Consider the following 21,090-nt stretch of genomic DNA (forward strand, 5'->3'; position numbering starts at 1 on the left):
AGACCATATGTGAATGAAGATGACTCTTTATCTACTTGACCATGATCCAAGGCCCAGACCAGGATTAAGTAGAGTGATTTCTCACCCCTTTTTCCAGGAACCACTCCCTGGTCTTGACTCCTCCTTTTCTCCAACTTTAAGTCTTACATTCTGACAGTTAGAAAACTGATAAAATCTTCCCCAAATATCTACCTAGAGTAGAGCTTGATTAAACTGTCTCATATGCTCCAGACACTAACCCTATGCTCACTTGGCTTTACATTAAAAGGAATGGGAGCAGGGTGTGCATCAGACATGGAGATGACTCACCTTACCACACCTTTCATACGTGAGCACACCTGAAGCTTGAACTTTTACTTCATTGTTTCCAGCACCCAAACTCAAATTGTGTGTTCTTTACCCTGGTTAGAATTGTTCCTTCTAGAAGATGGGGGTTTTTTTTGGGGGGGGGAGATTTAACCTTTCCTAGCATTTAGACTGTGCCATTAACAATAAATTAGGACTAAAATTGAAGAACAATTAGACACTTCTTGTTGGATTTACTCTTCTTAATTCAGGCACACAAATCCTAACACTTCATTGACCTGGTGCATATAAAGTAGCGAGAACTGAAAATTTTATTTCTATTTTCATTTTCATCACCTAGTTGTTTCTATAAAGCATTAGTAATTTTTTGGATATAGAAATATATACACATAATGATACATAATTGGCAAATATCAGTTTGTTAATTATCCTGTCCAGCTTTTGAAGATCTAGTTCTGCAGTCAGTTTAGTATTCAAGATAAACACATTACACAAACAATTTATAAATAAGAAATACTATGGAAAATATTGTAAGAGATGTAGAGAGGATATGAAATACATATTAGAAAGAGGAGCTAGGAATTCCAACTCTGGTGCAATGGGTCAAGAATCTGACTGCCATGGCTCAGGTCGCTGCAGAGACTCACGTTTGATCCCTGGCCTGGTGACGTGGGTTAAAAGATCCGAGCAGTATCTCATTGCTAATCCATTCCAAAGGCAATAGTCTTCATCTAGATGGAGCATGATAATGTGAGAAAAAAGAATGTATACATGTTTATGTAACTGGGTCACCATGCTGTAGAGTAGAAAATTTACAGAACACTGTAAACCAGTTATAATGAAAAAAAATTAAAATCATCATATATATATATATATAAAAATCTGAACATTTCCACAGCTGTGGCTTGGATTCAATCCCTAGCCTGGGAACTTCCACATGCCTTGGGTGTGGCCATAAAAACAAACAAATAAACAAAACAAAAAAAGAGGATCTATTTTCTGAGGGAGCAGGAATTGCTCTATGGAAGAGGTAGGATTTAAATAGACTTGAAATATATGTAATCTCTCAACAGGTGGATTTCACAAAGTCTAATCCGTTCATTATCAATAGGTGGTTTGAGGACCAGTGATATCAGCATCACCTGGGAATTGTTATAAATACAAATGATCAATCCCCACCCCAGATGTAACTAATTGTAAACTCTAACAATAGGACCCAGCAATCTGTAATTTATCAACCCTCCACATGATTCTGATGCATGCTAGAGTTTGAAGACCACTGAAGTAATCAACCAATAAGTCTATATTCGTTGACTGGCTTACATGCAAGGTGCTAAATAGACACCTGGGAAATAGAAGTAATTGTTAAGATACAGTTCTTATTATTTAAAACATTCCAATAGAATTAGAATAGTCATCTTAACATGTGACTAAAAAGAAACCTAATAACACAAAGTCGTTGGTAGGGCCTAAAGGGACTCACAGTGACAGGTAGAGATTACAGAGACCTTCTACCTTAGTGGAGAGCTTCAAAATATGCAAAGGGGAATTGTAGTAATAAACATCTCTTCCCCTTTGTCGACATGGACATTACCATTGCCTTGGTCCAGATGGCTATCGGTTTTGAGAAATCAGAAAAAATACTAGATCAGGAAGCCAAAAACAAGGAAAAATAGAGCTAGAAATCACAATACAATCCAGTTAATAAACTAAGATTCAGGAAATGATAAAACAAATACACACAAATGTCCACTTCATTTATCCTGCTTTGAGTTTGTTGAGCTTCTTGGATGTGTAAATCTATAGTTTTCAACAATTTTGGAAAGCATTTGGCTGTTCTTCAATTTTTTTTCCCCCATCACCCTCTTAGGACTCCAATTACAAGTATGCTGAACTGCTTGATATTTTCACTGCTTGATATGGTCTCTGAGACCACTTTTGCCATTTTTTTTTTTTTTTTTAGTCTATCGCTCCCTCTCTCCCTCTCCATGCTTCAGTTTGCATAGTTTCTATTGCTATGTCTTCTGGTTCACTGATCTTTTCTTCTGCAATATCTAATGCCATCTGATTTCTAGCTCTATTTTTCCTTGTTTTTGCCTTCCTGATCTAGATAGTCCATCCAATTAAATTTTCATCTCGGACATTATTGTTTTCATCTCCAGAAGTTCCAATTAGTCTTTTTTATATCTCCCATTTGTCTTCTCATTAGATTTGTTTTCCCTTACCTCCTTAGTATATGGAAACTGTATATTAAAGATGTTTTAAGTTCCTTGTTTGCAAATTCTATCGTCTCTCATTTCAGCATCTGCTTTTTGCTTATGAGTCACAATTTCCTACTTTTTAATATGTCAGCAATTATTTTACTGAATGCCAGACACCATAAATTTTACAATGTTGAGTACTAGATTCTATAGTATTCCTTTAAAGAGCATAGGACTTTATTCTAGCAGGCAGTCAAATAACATGAAGATATCTTAATGCATTTAAGGCTTGTTTTTAAGCTTATTTGAGCTCTACTACTGAGGTATGACCTTCTGAGATCACTACTAAATGCCCTGGATATACAAAGATGCCTTCCTTTCTGGCCAGTTGGAACCAAAGTGATTTCCAATCCTGTGTGAACTCTTGAAACTGTTTGGCTTACAGCTTTCTGGTCATTCTTTTCCTAACAATTTTTCTTTGCCCAACTTGATGCGGTTTCACTCTAGATATGCACAGATTGGTTTAGCCAAGGACTGAAGAACACTCCTGTGTAGATTCATGGAGCCATTTTCTGTGCACCTCCCACTCCAGTACACTGCCTTATAAATTCCAGTTACATTGGCCTCCCTAAATTCTGATCTCCTCCACTCAAAGAAATTCTGTCCCTTTGCGCTACTATCTGGAAAATGTCCACCAGAAAGTCAAAATGGTTGTAAGGGCTTGCCCCCTGTATTCCCCTCTTCTCATGGATTAAAATACTGCATAGCCTACCGTACAAGGTCTGAAAACTGTTGTTTCATAAATTTTGTGCATCTTCCTAGTTGTTTATGGCAGGGAGGCAAGTGCCACAGAGGACATCCTTTATGGGTAGAAGCAGAAGTCCAAAAAATGCCCACTGAAAACATAAAAAAAATATTGCCACAGGCAAAATGATGGAGGAGATGAGAGAGTTGTGTTGATATATATCTGGTAAACATCTTTTGGAGTAGATAGATTGTTTCCAATGAGTCCCGTTTGGTTTTAAAGGTGTCCTGACACCAAGTGACATTCCATATATAGTGACATTAATATATAATTGCTATAGACATTAAGTGATTCTGAAGGAATATCTAATTTATCCTCATTACCAAGCAGTCAGATAAAATGCAGCATTTGCATTATCTAGTAGATTTTTCTGTTCTTCTTAAGAGTGGCATTTTTTTATACAAATAATGTATGCTTTATTATTTAAAAATTCAAACAATTCAGAAATAGACAAAACAGAGTAAAATTAAAAATCTCTCCACTCTACTTCATTCACTGTTAACAGTTTGGTGTATATATTTATATCTTCCATTTACAAAAGCAGATTTCTCTACCGCTGTCCAGTCCCCATGAAGAAGCAGCGACAGGACTTTTCCTACTATAACACCATTGTCTCTCTATTTGGGGTGACTTACCATAGTTTTGGGCTATTGACAAAAAGAAGTATCTATAAGCCGCAGTTGAGGTGGGACCCAGAAAAGTTCAGGGTCTACTTTTGCAGCATGAGCAGCAGTGAGGACCACAGGCAAATCTTAAAGGAAAGTTTTGGTTTATATTTAAGAGGTGACATGATAACTTGGCAGAGTTATATACTCTCTTCACTAGTAAAGGATATTTGCTGATACTGTTCAGCTTTCATATTGCTCTCTGACAGTAAAATAGAATAATTAGCATCCCCCCATTGATGATTCCCTACTATCATCCATATCCCCTGAAGTCTAGCTTTTTGTCTCTAGAGTATGATCATTTCCAAGGGCTTTTTCTTTATCCCAATAAATACACTCTGTCCTACTATAATCTAATCTCTTCCCAGGACTAGGGAGGAGTGGGTAAACAGCATCTTTTCTTTTTCGATTTTCTTTTGAAGCTTTGTACCATCACCAACTCTATGTTCTGCTTTCCAGAGGCCTTTCCTTTTGTTTCTCCATGCACTTTAGAGGTAAAAACAAAATGGGATAAAACAGCAAAGAGTATATATTAACTCCTTCTCTTTTAATTCTTGCTATAACTATGATTTACCTTCAAGCCATACAGGTGACTATAATTGATGACGGAAAAGGCCAGGAAGTTTAGGAAGGAAAGAAAAGAAATAGTACAAGGATTAAGTTCAAGGTCATATTCTGCATCCTTACAGGCCACTACATATAGAAATGCTTCAAAATGTTAACAAGTATTATGCTGTGTAAATTACCATAATATGGTGAACCAATCTCTTCTTTTTTATATACAAGAAAATTTTTACCCAATAAATATAATTTTTGAACCAGTCTTTTATTGATGTACACAATTAAAGAAAAATGCCTTGTAAGAACAAGCTTTGAATAGCACTTATTTGTTTATTTCTATAGGAAAATCTCTGAAAGTAGAAATTCTAGATCAAGGGATACATACTATTTAAATTTAAAAGATAATATCAAATAGCCTTTCAGAAAGATTGTACCAATCTATACCTTTTTCTTTTTTGGCCACACCTGCAAAGTGTGGAAGTCCCTAGGCCAGGAATTGAACTTGAGGCACAGTAGTAACCAGAGCCACAGCAGTGACAACACTAGATCCTTAACCCACTGAGCCACCAAGGAACTTCTCAATCTATATATACATGTATATGAAATTGTCAACACTGGCTATTAACAGTCATATCAATATCAATCATTTAATAGGTCCAAATTAGTTTGGGTTTTTTGTTTGTCTGTTTTTGTTTTTGCTATTTAGTGCTGCACCCACGGCATATGAAATTTCCCAGGCTAGGGGGTGAATCAGAGCTACAGCTGCTGGCCTATGCCACAGCCACAGCAATGCCAGATCCGAGCTGCGTCTGTAATCTACGCCATAGCTCACAGTAACACCGGATCCTTAACCCAATGAGAAAGGCCAGGGATCCAACCTGCAACCTCATGGGTCCTAGTCAGGTTCATTAACCGCTGAGCCATGAGGGGAACTCTGAAATTAGATTTTAAAATACAAAATTTTTGTGATTAAAATGTTGAAGATACTTTTTCCACAAATTGTTCATATGTTTTATGCATACTTCATTTGCTATTCTTTAACTTACAGATATGTAGCAGCTCTATCTATATGTGTACAGATATTAACCTTTGAGATGTTATGCACTGCCTGTGCATTGCACATATTTTTTTAGTTGATACTGGTGTTTTAGTATTATTCATAAAGGTTTCTCTGCTATGAAGAGATTAATCCATTCAACAAATATTTTTTGAGACTCTATGTGCCAACCACTAGTCTAAATTATAGGGATATAGTGGAGATAAAGACAGAAAAGATCCCTACACTCAGGGTGCCTACAATCTAGTGGAGAAGCAGGAAAGTAAGTAAACAAGAGGTGTACATACTCTAATTATATGATAGCAAAAATAAACTGGTTGAACAAGAGTAAATGGGAGAAAATTGTCAGTTAAGGTATTTCCAAAAAAAAAAAAAAAATTAGGTGAGACCTGAAAGATGAAAATGGGACAAACAGGAGTTCCCATCGTGGCGCAGTGGTTAACGAATCCGACTAGGAACCATGAGGTTGCGGGTTCGGTCCCTGCCCTTGCTCAGTGGTGTAGGTCGCAGACGCGGCTCGGATCCTGCGTTGCTGTGCCTCTGGCATAGGCTGGTGGCTACAGCTCCGATTCGACCCCTAGCCTGGGAACGAACCTCCATATGCCGAGGGAGGGGTCCAAAGAAATAGCAAAAAAAAAAAAAAAAAAAAAAAAAAGGAGTTCCCGTCGTGGCGCAGTGGTTAACGAATCCGACTAGGAACCATGAGGTTGTGGGTTCGGTCCCTGCCCTTGCTCAGTGGGTTAACGATCCGGCGTTGCCGTGAGCTGTGGTGTAGGTTGCAGACGCGGCTCGGATCCCGCGTTGCTGTGGCTCTGGCGTAGGCTGGTGGCTGCAGCTCCGATTCAGCCCCTAGCCTGGGAACCTCCATATGCCGCAGGGGCGGCCCAAGAAATAGCAAAAAGACAAAAAAAAAAAAAAGAAAATGGGACAAACACGTAAAGCATATAGGCAGAGGAGGGGGGCTTTGGGGTTAGGGAAAAGTTGGAGTAGGGGAACAACAACAATCCAAAGGACCAAAGGCAGGAAAGGGTGTAGTGTGTTCCAGGATAAAAACAAAAGCACAATCACTGAGCCTTATGAGGAACAGGGAAAATGATACAAATGCTGTTGTAGAGGAGGGGAGGGGCAAAAGGAGACAAGATCTTATCTTACTCCAAGAGCAAGAGAGAGCCACTGAAGAGTCTTAGATATAGAGTGGTATTTTATTTATGTTCTTTTTTTAATATTTTACTATCTTTATTTTATTTAGAAAAATGAATTTTTTTTGGTCTTTTGTCCTTTTTTTTTTTTTTTTTTTTTTTTTTTTTAGGGCCACACCTGCAGCATATGGAGGTCCCCCCGCTAGGGTCCAGTCGGAGCTATTGCCGCCGACCTATGCCAAAGACACAGCAATGCCAGATCCAAGCCGAGTCTATGACCTACACCACAGCTCACGGCAATGCCGGATCCTAAACCCACTGAATGAGGCCAGGGATTGAACCCACAACCTCATGGTTCCTAGTCGGATTCATTTCCGCTGTGCCATGATGGGAACTCCCAGCAAAATGAAAATTTTTCTAAATAATTTTAAAATTTTACTACCTTTTCAGTTCCTTCTATGGTTATTGGGTTATTAGACTCTTTATCTCTCTTTTTTTTTTTTTAACCATGGTGTGCAGAAGCTTGATGTGAAATCTCAGTTCTCAGACCAGGGATTGAACCCAGGCCACAGCAGTGAAAGCACTGAGTCCTAACCACTAGACTACCAGGGAACTCCCCTGATATTTGTTCTGAAAACTCATTTGTTTTAGCTGTGCAGAGAACAAATTGGCAAGGAGAAAAAGTACAAACAGAAAGAAGAGTTAAGCAACTATTGCACTAGTCTAGACCAGAGATGATAGTGGCTTAGATTACGGTGGTAGCCATGGAGGGGAAATAAAGTGGGAAGGGCAATTCTTAGACAGTCCAATTTGCTCTTCTATCCCCTCTCCCCCCACATAGCTTCATCTAGTTTTCTCTCATCCTTCCTAGTATCAAGGAATAAAGCACATCACTTCTTTTGCAAGACCAAGCTCTTAAGATAACAGCAAAAAAATACTTATTCAAGAAGTGTTTCTTGGAGTTCCTGCTGTGGTGCAAGAGGATTGGCAGCATCCCTGGAGTGCTGGGACACAGGTTTGATCCCTGACCTGGCACCGTGCTTTAAGGATCTGGCATTGCCACAACTGTAGCATAGGTCGAAACTTCAGCTCAGATCTGAGCCCTGGCCTGGGAATTCCATATGCCATGGGGCAGCCAAAAAAGAAAAAAGAAGAAGAAGAAGAATCCTTTCTTGAAACTTTTTTTTTTCTTTTTGGCCATGCTCACAGCATGTGGAAGTTCTCAGGGCAGGGATGGAACCTGTCCCACAGCAGCAACCCAAGCTGCTGTAGTGACAATGCTGGATCCTTAACCCATTGCACCACAAGAGAACTCCCTTTCTTGAAACTTGGTGCTGAGTCACTAACATATACAAACCTCTACCAAAACACTTAACATTATATTTTAATTATATTCATTCATCTTTCTTTTAATTAGACCATAGGCTCCATGAGGTAGGTGATTAAGTCTTATTCATCTACATAACAGAGCACCTGCATCAGTATCTGGTGCATAGTAGGTATTTAATTATTAATTACATTTGAATTGATGGAGTGGGTATTAACATTTTACTGAAGGCATATATGGATATGCCAATTTATTTTAAACTATTGATGTTTTATATATATATATATATTAGCTTATCTTGAAAATAAAAAAAAAAACACTTGGTAACCTTGAAATAAGCCCTACATGGTTAAGATAGATTGTTATTTCCATGTAATGCCAAATATTTTTTTGTCTTTTTAAGGCCGCACCCTTGGCATATGGAGGTTCCCAGGGTAGGGATCGAATTGAGGTTCTAGCTGCCAGCCTATGCCATAGCCACAGCAATTCAGGATCCGAGGCTCATCTGCGACCTACACCACAGCTCACAACAACACTGGATCCTTAACCCAATGAGCGAGGCCAGGGATCGAACCCATGTCCTCATTGATCCTAGTTGAGTTCGTTAACCACTGAGCCACAATGGGAACTCCTCACATTTGATCTACTAATATTTTACACAATTATTTTCATCTATATTTTAAATTTGGCATTTCTTGTTCATATTTGGGGACCAGGGTTATGCTGACTATAAAATACATTGAGTAGGTATATAGTTAAGTGTCTTAATTTCAAACAGCAGAAAGTGACCTTGGTTAATATAAACAAGCATGGAGTTTACTGGAAGAATGCTGGATATTTCACAGAATTCATAGGAATATTGAAGGCTTAGGATCAGTATGCAGGCAAGAGGCACAGGAGGACAGGGGCCAGCTCTATAGTTTACATCATGCCCTTAGAAGAGTCAGGTATCCACACTGCTAGGATTGCTACCACTGGATACTAGATATTGCAGCCAACAGCCACTGCTAGAAATCTTCCTTGTTTTGGAGTTCCCATTGTGGTTCAGTGTGTGAAGAACCTAAATAGTGTCCATGAGGATGCAGGTTCGATCCCAGGCCCTGCTCAGGGGGTTAAGGATGCAGCACTGTTGTGAGCTGTAGTGTAGGTCATAGATGCAGCTCAGACCTGGCGTTGCTGTGACTATGGCGTAGGCCAGCAGCTGCAACCCTGATTCGACCCTTAGCCTGAGGAATTTCCATATGCCATAGGTGTAGCCCTAAAAAGCAAAAAAAAAAAAAAAAAAAAAAATGCCTTCCTTGTTTCTGCTTCTTTGGTTTACATTTCTGGTCCCTGGTAAAAGAATCTGATAGGTTTAGCCTAGGTCATGTATCTACAAATAAAGTTTTGGAAGTAGAGATAGTATCTGGCCTTTTTAGTTTCTTTAGTGGAAGGCAAGTTAGGTCCCAACTTCTCCTAAATCTCTGAGGTGAATTCCTCAAACATTAAAAAAACAAAAACAAAAAATTCAGGGAGCCTACTGGTCACCTAGAGGGTTAAGGATCTAGTGTTGTCACTGCTGTGACTTGAGTTTGATCCTCGGCCCATGAACTTCTGCAGGCCTTGGGTGTGGCCAAAACAAACAAACAAAGATTCAGACTGGAAAGCCACAAAACATGCCAGAAACACCCCCCCCAAAGCCAAATAAAAATCAAAGTCCACTCTAGAGGACTTTAATCATTTTGAATGACCTTGAATAGACTACATTTTTTGGGGAAATTGCCTGTGAACCTGCAAAAGCCCAAAAAATTTCCTGGCAGAAATTATTGGATACAGGCATACCTCAGAGATATTGCAAGTTTTGTTCCAGACCACTGCAACAGATTGAATTGGTAATTAAGTGGGTCGCACAAATTTTTTTGGCTTCCCAGTGCATGTAAAAATTATGTTTATACCATATTGTAGTCTATTAAGTGTGCAAAAGCATTATGTCTAAAAATATATATTTATATACACCTTAATTTTAAAAATACCTTATTGGGAGTTCCCACCATGGCTCAGTGGTTAATGAATCTGACTGGGAACCACGAGGTTTCGGGTTCGATTCCTGGCCTTGCTCAGTGGGTTGAGGATCCGGCGTTGCCGTGAGCTGTGGTGTAGGTCGCAGACGCGGCTCGGATCCTGGGTTGCTGTGGCTGTGGTGTAGGCTGGCAGCTACATCTCCGATTGGACCCCTATCCTGGGAACCTCCATATGCCGCAGAAGTGGCCCAAGAAATGGCAAAAAGACAAAAAAAAAAAAAAAAAAAAAGAAAGAAAAAGAAAAATCTTACTGCTGGAGTTCCCTGGTAGCATAGTAGGTTAAGGATCCAGTTTTGTCACTTCCGTGGCTCTGGTTCCAGCCATGGCATGGGTTCGATCCCTGGCCTGGGATCTTTGGCGTGCTGCGGACATAGCCAATAAAGCAAAAACAAAAACAAAAAAACCTTATTGCTAAACAATGCTAACCATCAACCGAGCCTTCAAAGAGTCATAACCTTTATGCTGATGGAGGGTATTGCCTCAATGTTGATGGCTGATTGGTCAGGGTGGTGGTTGCTGAAAGTTGGGGTAGCTGTGGCCTTTTCTTAAAATAACAGTGAAGTTTGCCACATAGATGGACTCTTCCCTTCATGAATGATTACTCTGTAGCATGCAATGATGATGGATAGCATTTTACCCACAGCAGAACTTCCTTTGAAATTAGTGTTAGTTCTCTCAAACCCTCCTACTGCTTTATCAACTAAGTTTATGCTGTATTATAAGTTATTTGTTATCATTTCAACAATCACCCGTCGTGGCGCAGTGGTTAAGGAATCCGACTAGGAACCATGAGATTACGGGTTCGGTCCCTGGCCTTGCTCAGTGGGTTAACGATCCGGCGTTGCCATGAGCTGTGGTGTAGGTTGCAGACGCGGCTCGGATCCCGCGTTGCTGTGGCTCTGGCATAGGCCAGTGGCTACAGCTCCGATTCGACCCCTAGCCTGGGAACCTCCATATGCCGCGGGAGCGGCCCAAGAAATAGCTAAAAGACAAAAAAAAAAAAAAATTCTTTGCTAATCCAGAAGAAGCAACTCTTCATCTGTTCAAGTTTTTATCATGAGATGGCATCAATTCAGTCATACCTTCAGGCCCCACCTCTTTTTTTTTTTTTTTTTTTTTTTTTTTTTTTTTTTTAGGGCCACACATCTGACATATGGAAGTCCCCAGACTAAGGGTTGAATCTGAGCTGCAGCTACCAGCCTACACCACAGCCAAGCAATGAGGGATCCAAGCCACATCTGCCACCTACACTGCAGCTCATGGCAATGCTGGATCCTTAACCCACTGAGTGAGGCCAGGGATGGAACCCGCATCCTCATGGATACTAGTCAGGTTTATAACCCACTGAGCCACAGTGGGAACTCCTCCACTTCTAATTCTAGTTCTCTTGCTGTTTCCACCACATCTGCAGTGACTTCCTCCACTGAAGTCTTGAACCCCTGAAAGTTAACCATGAGGGTTGGAATCAACTTCATCCAAACTCCTATTAATGCTATTATTTTGACCTCTTCCAATGACTCATAACCATTCTTAATGGCATATAGGATGGTGAATCCTTTCCAGAAAGTTTTCAATTGACTTTGCCCAGATCCATCTGAGGAATCACTACCTACAGCAGCTTTAGCCTTATGAAATATATTTCTTAAATAATGAGACTTTAAAGTTGAAATTACTTCCTGATCCATGGACTGCAGAATGAATGGGTTTTTTTTTTTTTTTTTGGAAGCATGAATTAAAAAAAAAAAATTTGATCTCACTGTATGTCTTCACCAGAGCTCTCAAGTGACCAGGTACATTATCAATGAGCAATAATTTTTTTTTGGGGGGGGTGCACCTGTGGCATATGGAAGTCCCTAGGATAGGGGTCAAATCAGAGCTGCAGCTTCTGGCCTACGCCATAGCCACAGCAACTCAGGATTCGAGCTGTGTCTCTGACCTACACCACAGCTCACAGCAATGCCGGACGCTTAACGCACTGAGCGAAGCCAGGGGTTGAACCTGCGTCCTCATGAATCCTAGTCAGATTCATTTCCACTGAGCCAGATGGGAACTCCCACAGTAATATTTTGAAAGGAATCTTTTTCTCTGAGAAGTAGGCCTCAACAGGTAGCTTAAAATATTCACTAAACCATATTGTAAGCCAATGTGCTGTCATCAAGGCTTTGTTGTTACATTTATAGAGCATAGGCAGAGTTAGATTTAGCATAATTCCTAGGGATGCAAGGATTTTTGAAATGGTAAGTGAACACTGACTTCAACTTAAAGTCACCAGCTGTATCAGCTCCTAATAAGAGAGTCAGCCTGTCCTTTGAAGATTTGAAAACAGACATTGACTTCTACTTTCAAGCTGTGAAAGTCCTAGATGGCATCTTCTTCCAATATAAGGCTACACTGAAAATCTGTTGTTGGAACTAGAGACTCTCATACTAAGTGAAGTAAGTCAGAAAGAGAAAGAAAAATACCATATGATGTCACTTATATCTGGAATCTAATATACAGCACAAATGAACCTTTCCACAGGAAGAAAACTTATGGACATGGAGAACATACTTGTGGTTGCCAAGGAGGAGGGGGAGGGAGTGGGATGGACTAGGAATTTGGGGTTAACAGATGCAAGCTATTGCCTTTGGAATGGATAACAATGAGGTCCTGCTGTATAGCACTGGGAACTATATCTAGTCACTTATGATGGAGCATGATAATGTGAGAAAAAAGAATGTATACATGTATGTGTAACTGGGTCACCTTGCTGTACAGTAGAAAATTGACAGAATGCTGTAAACCAGCTTTAATGGAAAAAAATAAAAATCATTAAATTAAAAAAAAAAGAAAAGAAAATCTGTTGTGTAGTATAGCCACCTTCATTAATGACCTTAGCCAGATCTTCTGGATAATTTGCTGCAGCTTCTACATCAGCATTCACCACTTGACCATGTACTTTGATGTTATGGAAATGACTCCTTCCTTCAACTTCATGAATCAATATCTAGAAGCTTCAAATTTTTCTTGGGCTGCTTCCTCACCCCTCTCAGCCTTTATAGAATTGAAGGGAGTTAGGGCCTTGCTCTGGATTAGGCTTGGGTTTAAGTGAATATTGTGACTGGTTTGATCATCTATCCAGACCACTAAAATTTTCTCCATATCAGCATTAAGGCTGTTTTGCTTTCTTACACTCATGTGATAAGCAAAAAAAGCTTTAATTTCCTTTAGGAATTTTTCTTTTTTTCATTCACAACCTGGCTAATATTTTGGTGCAAGAGATCTAGCCTTTAGTCTATCCTGGGTTTTGAATATGCCTTTCTCACTAAACTTAATCATTTCTAGCTTTTTATTTAAAGTGAGAAACTTTTAACTATTCCTTTCACTAGAACACTTAGAGGCCATTGTAGGATTATTTACTGGCATAATTTCAATATTGCTGTGTCTTAGGGAATAGGGAGATCCAAGAAGATGGAGAGAGACAGGGGAATGGCCAGTTGGTGGAGCAGTCAGAACACATACAACATTTATTGGTTAAAGTTCATTGTCTTATATAGGAGCAGCTAGTGGTCCACCAATACAGTACGATAGTAACATCAAAGATCACTGGTCACCGATCACCACAACAGATATAATAATGATGAAAAAGTTTGAAATATTGTGAGAATTAGCAAAGTTCTCACACAGAGACATGAAATGAACAACTGCTGTTGGCAAAAATAGACTTGCTCAATGCAGGATTTGCCACAAATATTTACCTTGTTAAAAAAGTGCTGCACCTGCAAAGAATAGCAAAGTGAAGCTCAGTAAAAAGAGGTATGCCTGCAGTTATGTTTCAATTTTGTCTATGGTTATTTCTCTTCCCGAGTTATCTATAATTTTTAAAAATTATTTTCTAAATGTACAAAAATAAAACACACAAGCACACCTATGTAAAATGCAAAGTATTTAAATAGTACAGAAAGTGAAAAAGTGAGTTTTTCTTTTCTTCTCCCTGAGACAATAACTTTTGGCAGCCAATTCTCTATGCATTTACATAGAGAATGTGTGTATACATAGATTATATGTAGTTTTGTCTTTAAAAAAATAGTGTTATCCTAAACATATTACTCAATTTATTTTCACTTAAGAACATAACAAGCTCATCCTTCTATGCCATTATAGGGAGAAACATCACAGTTTTTAAGGGCTTTATGATGGTCCATTGTATGGATTAGCAGAATATACGTAGTCAACACACTTTGATGAATATTTAGATTTCCAATTTAATTAATTAATTTATTTATTTATTGGCTGCACCATGGTGGACAAAAGTCCTGGGCCAGGGATCAAACATGAGCCACAGTAGTAACCAGAGCCACAGCAGTGAAATGTTGGATCCTTAACCCACTAAGCCACCAGGGAACTCCTCCAATTTTTTTGATCTTTTATATTATGATGCAAGGAATGCTCTTGTGCCCCATATTTCCATATATTTAATCTACTTGATAGAAGCTAATGATGATATGTTAAGCTTTTGTAATTGTTTCCATTTCTCTTTATTTTTAACATAATCATAATATGCTTAATGAATTTTGATATTATTTTAATGTATACAATTCATGAATAAAATACCCTCATTTTGGATATTTTAAATAAATATAAACTTATTTTCCCCCACTAAATATTTTTAATTATATTTTATCCAGTACCAATATTGATAGCAGTTTTCCTTTTAGATGTGACTGTCATGCACATATTCACTCACACATTTCTTTCTGGCATTTCTAGATGGCTGAGTTTGGGGAGTATTTCTGCTAAATAACACATAGTTGAGTAGGCTTCCCCTTTATTCAGTATCAGAATTTTCATCCTTCATCCTTTATCCTTTATGAGCTTATCTCCCTGAAGGTGGAAGGGAGGATTAGATCAGTAAAACAGCCCCATTCTCAAAAGAAGCCTGTAAGGAGTAAACACACCAATTCTTATTATTTAAATGAGCCAAGATAAAAGAGTTTTAAAATCAGTTGGATCCAGGAATCCCACTCCTAGTCATATATCTAGACAAAACTTTCATTGGAAAAGATACATGCACACCTATGTTCATAGCAGCACTATTCACTGTAGCCAAGACATGGAAGTGACCTAAAGGTTCAATGACAGATGAATGGATTAAGAAGATGTAGTACATATATATGATAGAATACTACTCAGCCATAAAAAAGAACAAAATAATGCCATTCACAGCAACATGGATGCAACTAGAGATTATTATACTAAGTACAGAAAGAGAAGGACAATTACCATATGACATCGCTTGTATGTGGAATCTAAAATATGGGAGTTCCCGTTGTGGTTCAGTGAGTTAACAATCCAACTAGTATCCATGAGGATGTGGGTTCCATCCCTGCCCTCACTCAGTGGGTTAAGGATCCTGCGTTGCTGTGGCTGTGGCATAGGCTGGCAGCTGCAGTTCTGATTCAACCCCTAGCCTGGGAATTCCACACGCCACAGGTTTGGTCCTAAAAAGAAAAAAAAAAAAAAAAACTAACTAAATGAATCTATCTACAAAACAGAAATAGACTCATAGACACAGAGAACGGACTTGTGGTTGCCAAAGGGGAGGGGGGAGGAGTGGGATGGATGGGGAGTTTGGGGTTAGTACTATTACATTTAGAATGAATAAACAACAAGGTCGTACTGCATAGCACAGGGAACTATATGCAATATCCTGTAATAAACCATAATGGAAAAGAATATGAAAAAAGTATATATATATTCTATATCTATCTATCTATATAGAATCACTTTACTATACACCAGAAACTAACACAGCATTATAAGTCAACTCTACTTCAATAAAACAAATGTTTTAAAAAATCAGTTGTCCAAATTGCAGGAAATAGCAGTAACGTAGATTGAATCTGATCAGGCATCTTGCTTTAGTAAATCCTTTCCCATCCACAGGTGAGGCCACAGATGCCTTACAAAGGTTGCTGCCTCTATAGGGTAACACACAGAGGCAATATTTACTAGAACCCTTTCCTTATCCTGCCTCTCATCATGCTTCCTCGACCTCGGCAGCCTTTAGATTGCAGTCACATTGCTTAACTCCTGCTTCCTTACCTCTCTCCCCTGCTCCTTTGACTTGGCTCTCTATATGAATTATTTGATTCTCCAAACCAGCTTTGCTCCCATGGCTCCATGCTCTGAAGGCCATAGTTCAGATCTAACCTCTCCCCATATCTATCTACAGCTTAAAGAAGTCTCCATGGATCTAGATCTTAAGCATAAAGATTATCTGAGAAAGAAAAATTCTAAAGTTTATAAGCATGCAAGAGATTTCAAAAAGGAACTAATCATTTGTCTCTCCAGCTCTCTGATCCAGGCAAGACTAGTATTGACTAAGCTACTAGACTACAATACAAAAACAGCCCCTCCACCAACTTGGGACCTAGAACATGAGAGATTTCACATTCAGCCATTACTCAGTACCAGCCCTGAACTTCTACATCTTTTGGATTCTATTTTATAATTTGTGGGTATGTCTTGCTCTTTCATGAGGCTGAAAGCACCTATGTCTTATCCACCTTTGTAATCCCCACCTGGCCTAGTAGAATACTTTACATGTGCAGGCCTTCAATAATGTAAAATAAAGAAGGAAATAAAAACAAACTATGAGGGAAAAGGGAGAATCAAAAAAGGAAGAAAAGGGATGGAGGGATAAATTAGGCGCTTGGGATTAACATATAACACTACTATATATAAAATAAATAACCAAAAAGGAGTTACTGTAAAGCACAGGGAACTATACTCGATATTATGTAATAACCTATAGGGGAAAAGAATCTCTTACCCTCCGATAGTGATGTCTCTGGAATCCATTCCCCATTCCAATTCAAGGAGGGTAGAGCAGAATCAAGGAGTGTGGCTCCATGGTTTTTGAATGGCTGGTGATGGTTTTCCTCCTCCTATGACATTTGTCGTCTCTGCCTCTGCTGCTCCAGACTTGTGCTCTAGCAGAAATTGCTTGTATCATACCTCTGGATGTCTGCCATGATGTAGCCTTAGTTGTTTTTCCATTCCATTCCAACAGTTATTTCTGCCCTTACTTGTACATCAGTGTATTACTAAGCCACAAATAGCACTGCCTTGTGCTTTCAAGTTCTTAGGATGACTCTAATGCTAGAGCTCTCATATTTGACCTTTTATCTATCAGAGCCAGCACCACCACCCCACTCTGAGCCTCCAGCACAGCACAGACTCACATGTATTCTCCTGCCTAAAACAGACCTTTTAATTTTTTTCTGATCAAACCAGTTTACCTCAATAATAAGTTCCCTCAGGAGTTCCCATCGTGGCTCAGTGGTTAATGAATCCGACTAGGAACCATGAGGTTGCAGGTTTGATCCCTGGCCTTGCTCAGTGGGTTAAGGATCTGGTGTTGCCGTGAACTGTGGTGTAGGTCACAGAAGCGGCTCATATCCCGAGTTGCTGTGGCTGTGGTGTAGGCCGGCAACTACAGCTCCAATTCGACCCCTAGCCTGGGAACCTCCATATGCCGCAGGTGCAGCCCTAGAAGAAGACAGAGACAAAAAAATTAATAAAAGTCCCCTCAAAGTTGGTTCTTTCCCATCTATTAAACTGAATTCTTGATCAAAGGAGGGCCTTATCCTCCCAAAACTCAGGAAGGGGTATTAGTTCTTGGGGCAATTTCAATTTACCCAGTTATTATAATTCATATCAGAGCCTTTAAACACTTATATAAGTGAACCCCTGATGGGCATCTAGATATGCATGGACATGTTTCCATCCACAGTGTGTACTTCCACAACTTAGTCATTCACTGTAAGACACTTGCTACACTTCAGTAGCTTTTATAATTAAAAAATAACAAATAAAATTATGAGAGCAAGCATGCGAAAGTGCTTTGCAAATGCAGTGTATTATAATTAGTTCCTTATTGTTTGCCTGTTGGTTTAATAGAAACCCATATCCATGGGGGAACTGAGGGCATCAAATAGTGAAGGTTAAAATTTTTTTTTCGGGGGAGGGGGTTAGGCCAAAACCCGTTTATTTCAGCATCAGCAACATCTTCGCCATCACAAAAATACACTCTACTGAGGGCGACAGAAGAAGTCTCTACAGCGAGGCTAAGGACTCAGCCACCAAATGGTGAGCCTCAGGGGTGCCCGGGCAATAAATTAGGAAGCAGTGGGGCTGGTGTTGGCAGCAGGTGCAGGCCAAGGCTTCACTTCTGGGCGAGCACAAGGTCATCAATGGCCTGGCCCTGATCCAGCCGCTGCTCCATCTTGATGAGCAGGTTCACGCCATCCACCACCATCGCCACCAGCTCCACCTCGGAGAAGCCCAGGCAGTCGGTATTGGAGACATCTAAGACACCACCCACAGCAGCGGTGTCCACACCGCCTGTGCCTCGCTTCTGGGGCCGCAGCCAGCTTGAGCTCCTCAGGGAACTTCTCGTGCTTGCCCAGGAAAAAAAATTTTTAAATACAGGAGTGATTAACTGTGTGAGAAGTCAAATTGATAAACACATGGAGATTAATTCAAAATCTGTACTAAATAGAATTTCTTCAGGCCTATTTGAACGTAATGGACACTTGCCAAATGAACAGAGGTCAAAGTTGGAAGATGGTCCTGGAGTATCCAAAAGTAGTCATGCTCAGCCTGCATATCATTAGACAACAGATAGGAGAATTACAAAGACAACAGCAAGGAGAATTACAAAGCTTGACTCTAGAGGTCAACTACTTGGATTTAAATCTGAGCCCTAAAAAATAAATAAATAAATAAATAAATAAATCTGAGCCCTGCCACTTATGAGCTCTGGATGAATTTTTACAAATTATTTAATCTTAGTTTCTCATCTATAATAAATTAAAGATGTAATAGTATCATCTCTCCCATGGGTTTTTGCAAATATTACAGGAGTCAATACATATAAAGCACGTACTATCAGATCAGGCACACTGCAAGCACTCGGTATGATTGAATTTCACAATTCATCTACATATGCCATTGTATTTCATGGAAGTAAATTAGGTTAAAGTTTACCCAAATTTGTTTTTTCAGTTAAGTAGAATTTGTTTAAGTTTACTTGTAATTGAATTGAAAATTATTTAGTTTTAAGCAAAAGTTAAAGAGTAGTCTAGAATATCCAAGTGGCTTAAACAATTCACATTATATAAAACTAGTTCACTTGCCCTTTTGCTCACAATATGGGCAAAGGGACACACTCATAGGACAAGATCAAGAAATAGCAGTTGATATCAAAATGATTAAAAATCTCATTTACTCAAAACGAGTGCTATAAATGGAGATTAGTCTCACAACTGCTATAGAAAACATAATTGATATTCATGTGCAGATACAGTTTTATTTACAAATATCAGATAGTTTACAGTGCACTTTGTTTTATACTACTGCCATAAATGGAAATCAGTTTACTACTATAGAAATCTACATTCATAATCATATGTAGATATAGTCGAAGCTCTGAATATTAGTGAATGTATCAAGCAATTTGTCCTAAAGTACAGCCTTATAAAAGGAAATTGCTTTCATAACCATTTGAGAGCTTAATTACTAATCAAACATAGATACAGTTTTAGTTACAAATATTAGAGTTTATTGTGTAATACTTGAAAATAATTGCACTCTAAAAACATTTATTTTCAATAATTCTTGAAAACAAAATGCTTAGCATAAACCACAAAATGTTCACCATAACAATTCTTTCAAAAGGCTGTTTACTAAAACATGAATTTGGAACAAAAATTTTAAAAAAATGATTTGGATACCAGCAATGCTTATATTCTCTCCCAGAAAGGGGTGAGAGTGAGTCAATCACATCCCCATTGGTCTAAAAGAAGGGCTGTCTGCCAATGTCCTGACTCATAAGCAGTTCGTTGGCCATATTTAGCAGAGGAGCCTGTGGTCAATTAGATGTGCTCTGACAATAAATATCCAATCATTGCCACCCAGTAAAATCACCATAGTACAGAGAATTTCTAAGACTATATACCAGAAATCATGTTACTCAAGATAGGCTCTGCATGCTTGAAAACCCTGAAAATGGGAGTTCCCACTGTGGTACAGTGGGTTAAGGATCCGGCCTTGCCAAGACTGCAGCATAGACTCAGATTTGATCTGTGGCCTGGGAACTTTCATATGCTACGTGTGCAGCTGAGAAAGAAGAAAAGAAAAAGAAAGGCTTAATATGAAGATCTGGTTTCATGACATATATCCTCATGGAATTTAGTCAAGCAGGTCTTTAATAGCTGATCCTCACTGCAGTCAACTCAACTCATTTCCAGGCTGATTATCCAGTTTCTGGGGTTATCTATGTCTTTCTTTTTCTCCTACCACTTCCTTTGGCTGACAGCCTTTGACCACTTCACTGTTCATTAGCACCTGCAAAGGATAACTGAAAGCAGATGAACTCAAACCACTCAATTATGCTTCTCATTAGCAGCTGTACTGAAGAGTTCTGTCCAGGAGGTGGTTGCAACTATTAGGTAAAATTAGGTTTCCAGATTATCTGTGGATTTCAATTATCTATGTTGCTTCTGCCCCTCATGACCCTCATAATCTAGAGTTGGCCATCTCTACATTATTTGCCTTGCCAGATGGAGAAAAAAAATGGATCTTTAATGAGAAAATTAAAAATACTGGCTTTCTGTTCTCTCGTTTCTATTGAGAGTTTTCTCCCTAGCCCCGTTTTTGTATAACTAACGAAAAAGCACACAAGCTTCTCTGAGAATTCATACTAATTGTTGTTTGTTTAAATTATTACAGAAATTGGTAAAACCCTGAGAGTAATCTTATGAACATGTGGTTATTTAGACACATTTCTCACACTGGAAGGGCTTTTTGTGAGTGTTTTAAACACTTAATTTGGCATCTCATTACTTATACTAATCTCAATCAGAAATATTATAGCCAGGGAGTGCCAGTAATAATATGCTGTTAAAGGTTTATCCTATGATGC

The 21,090-nt window shown here is 39.0% G+C and overlaps 1 long non-coding RNA gene across 4 annotated transcripts in view; it reads right to left on the minus strand.

The window, feature by feature from the left end:
* The window catches only part of LOC146394699 (uncharacterized), a 759,738-nt gene extending 742,516 nt beyond the window's left edge, over nucleotides 1-17,222 (minus strand). Inside the window, exon 1 of one of the 4 annotated variants that reach the window (XR_014834661.1) lies at nucleotides 16,936-17,094. This is a non-coding gene — a long non-coding RNA (uncharacterized LOC146394699). Of the gene's footprint in view, nucleotides 1-16,935 lie in introns of all 4 variants that reach the window. The other 3 variants (XR_014834659.1, XR_014834658.1, XR_014834660.1) reach the window with 3 other exon arrangements.
* Nucleotides 17,223-21,090: the final 3,868 nt, after the last annotated feature.

Source organism: Sus scrofa, chromosome X, assembly GCF_054392235.1.
Source record: "Sus scrofa isolate SSC_HxYL_T2T_F1_AM1 chromosome X, Sscrofa_HxYL_maternal_Yorkshire_Landrace_v2.0, whole genome shotgun sequence".
NCBI classification, from domain to species: Eukaryota; Metazoa; Chordata; class Mammalia; order Artiodactyla; family Suidae; genus Sus; species Sus scrofa.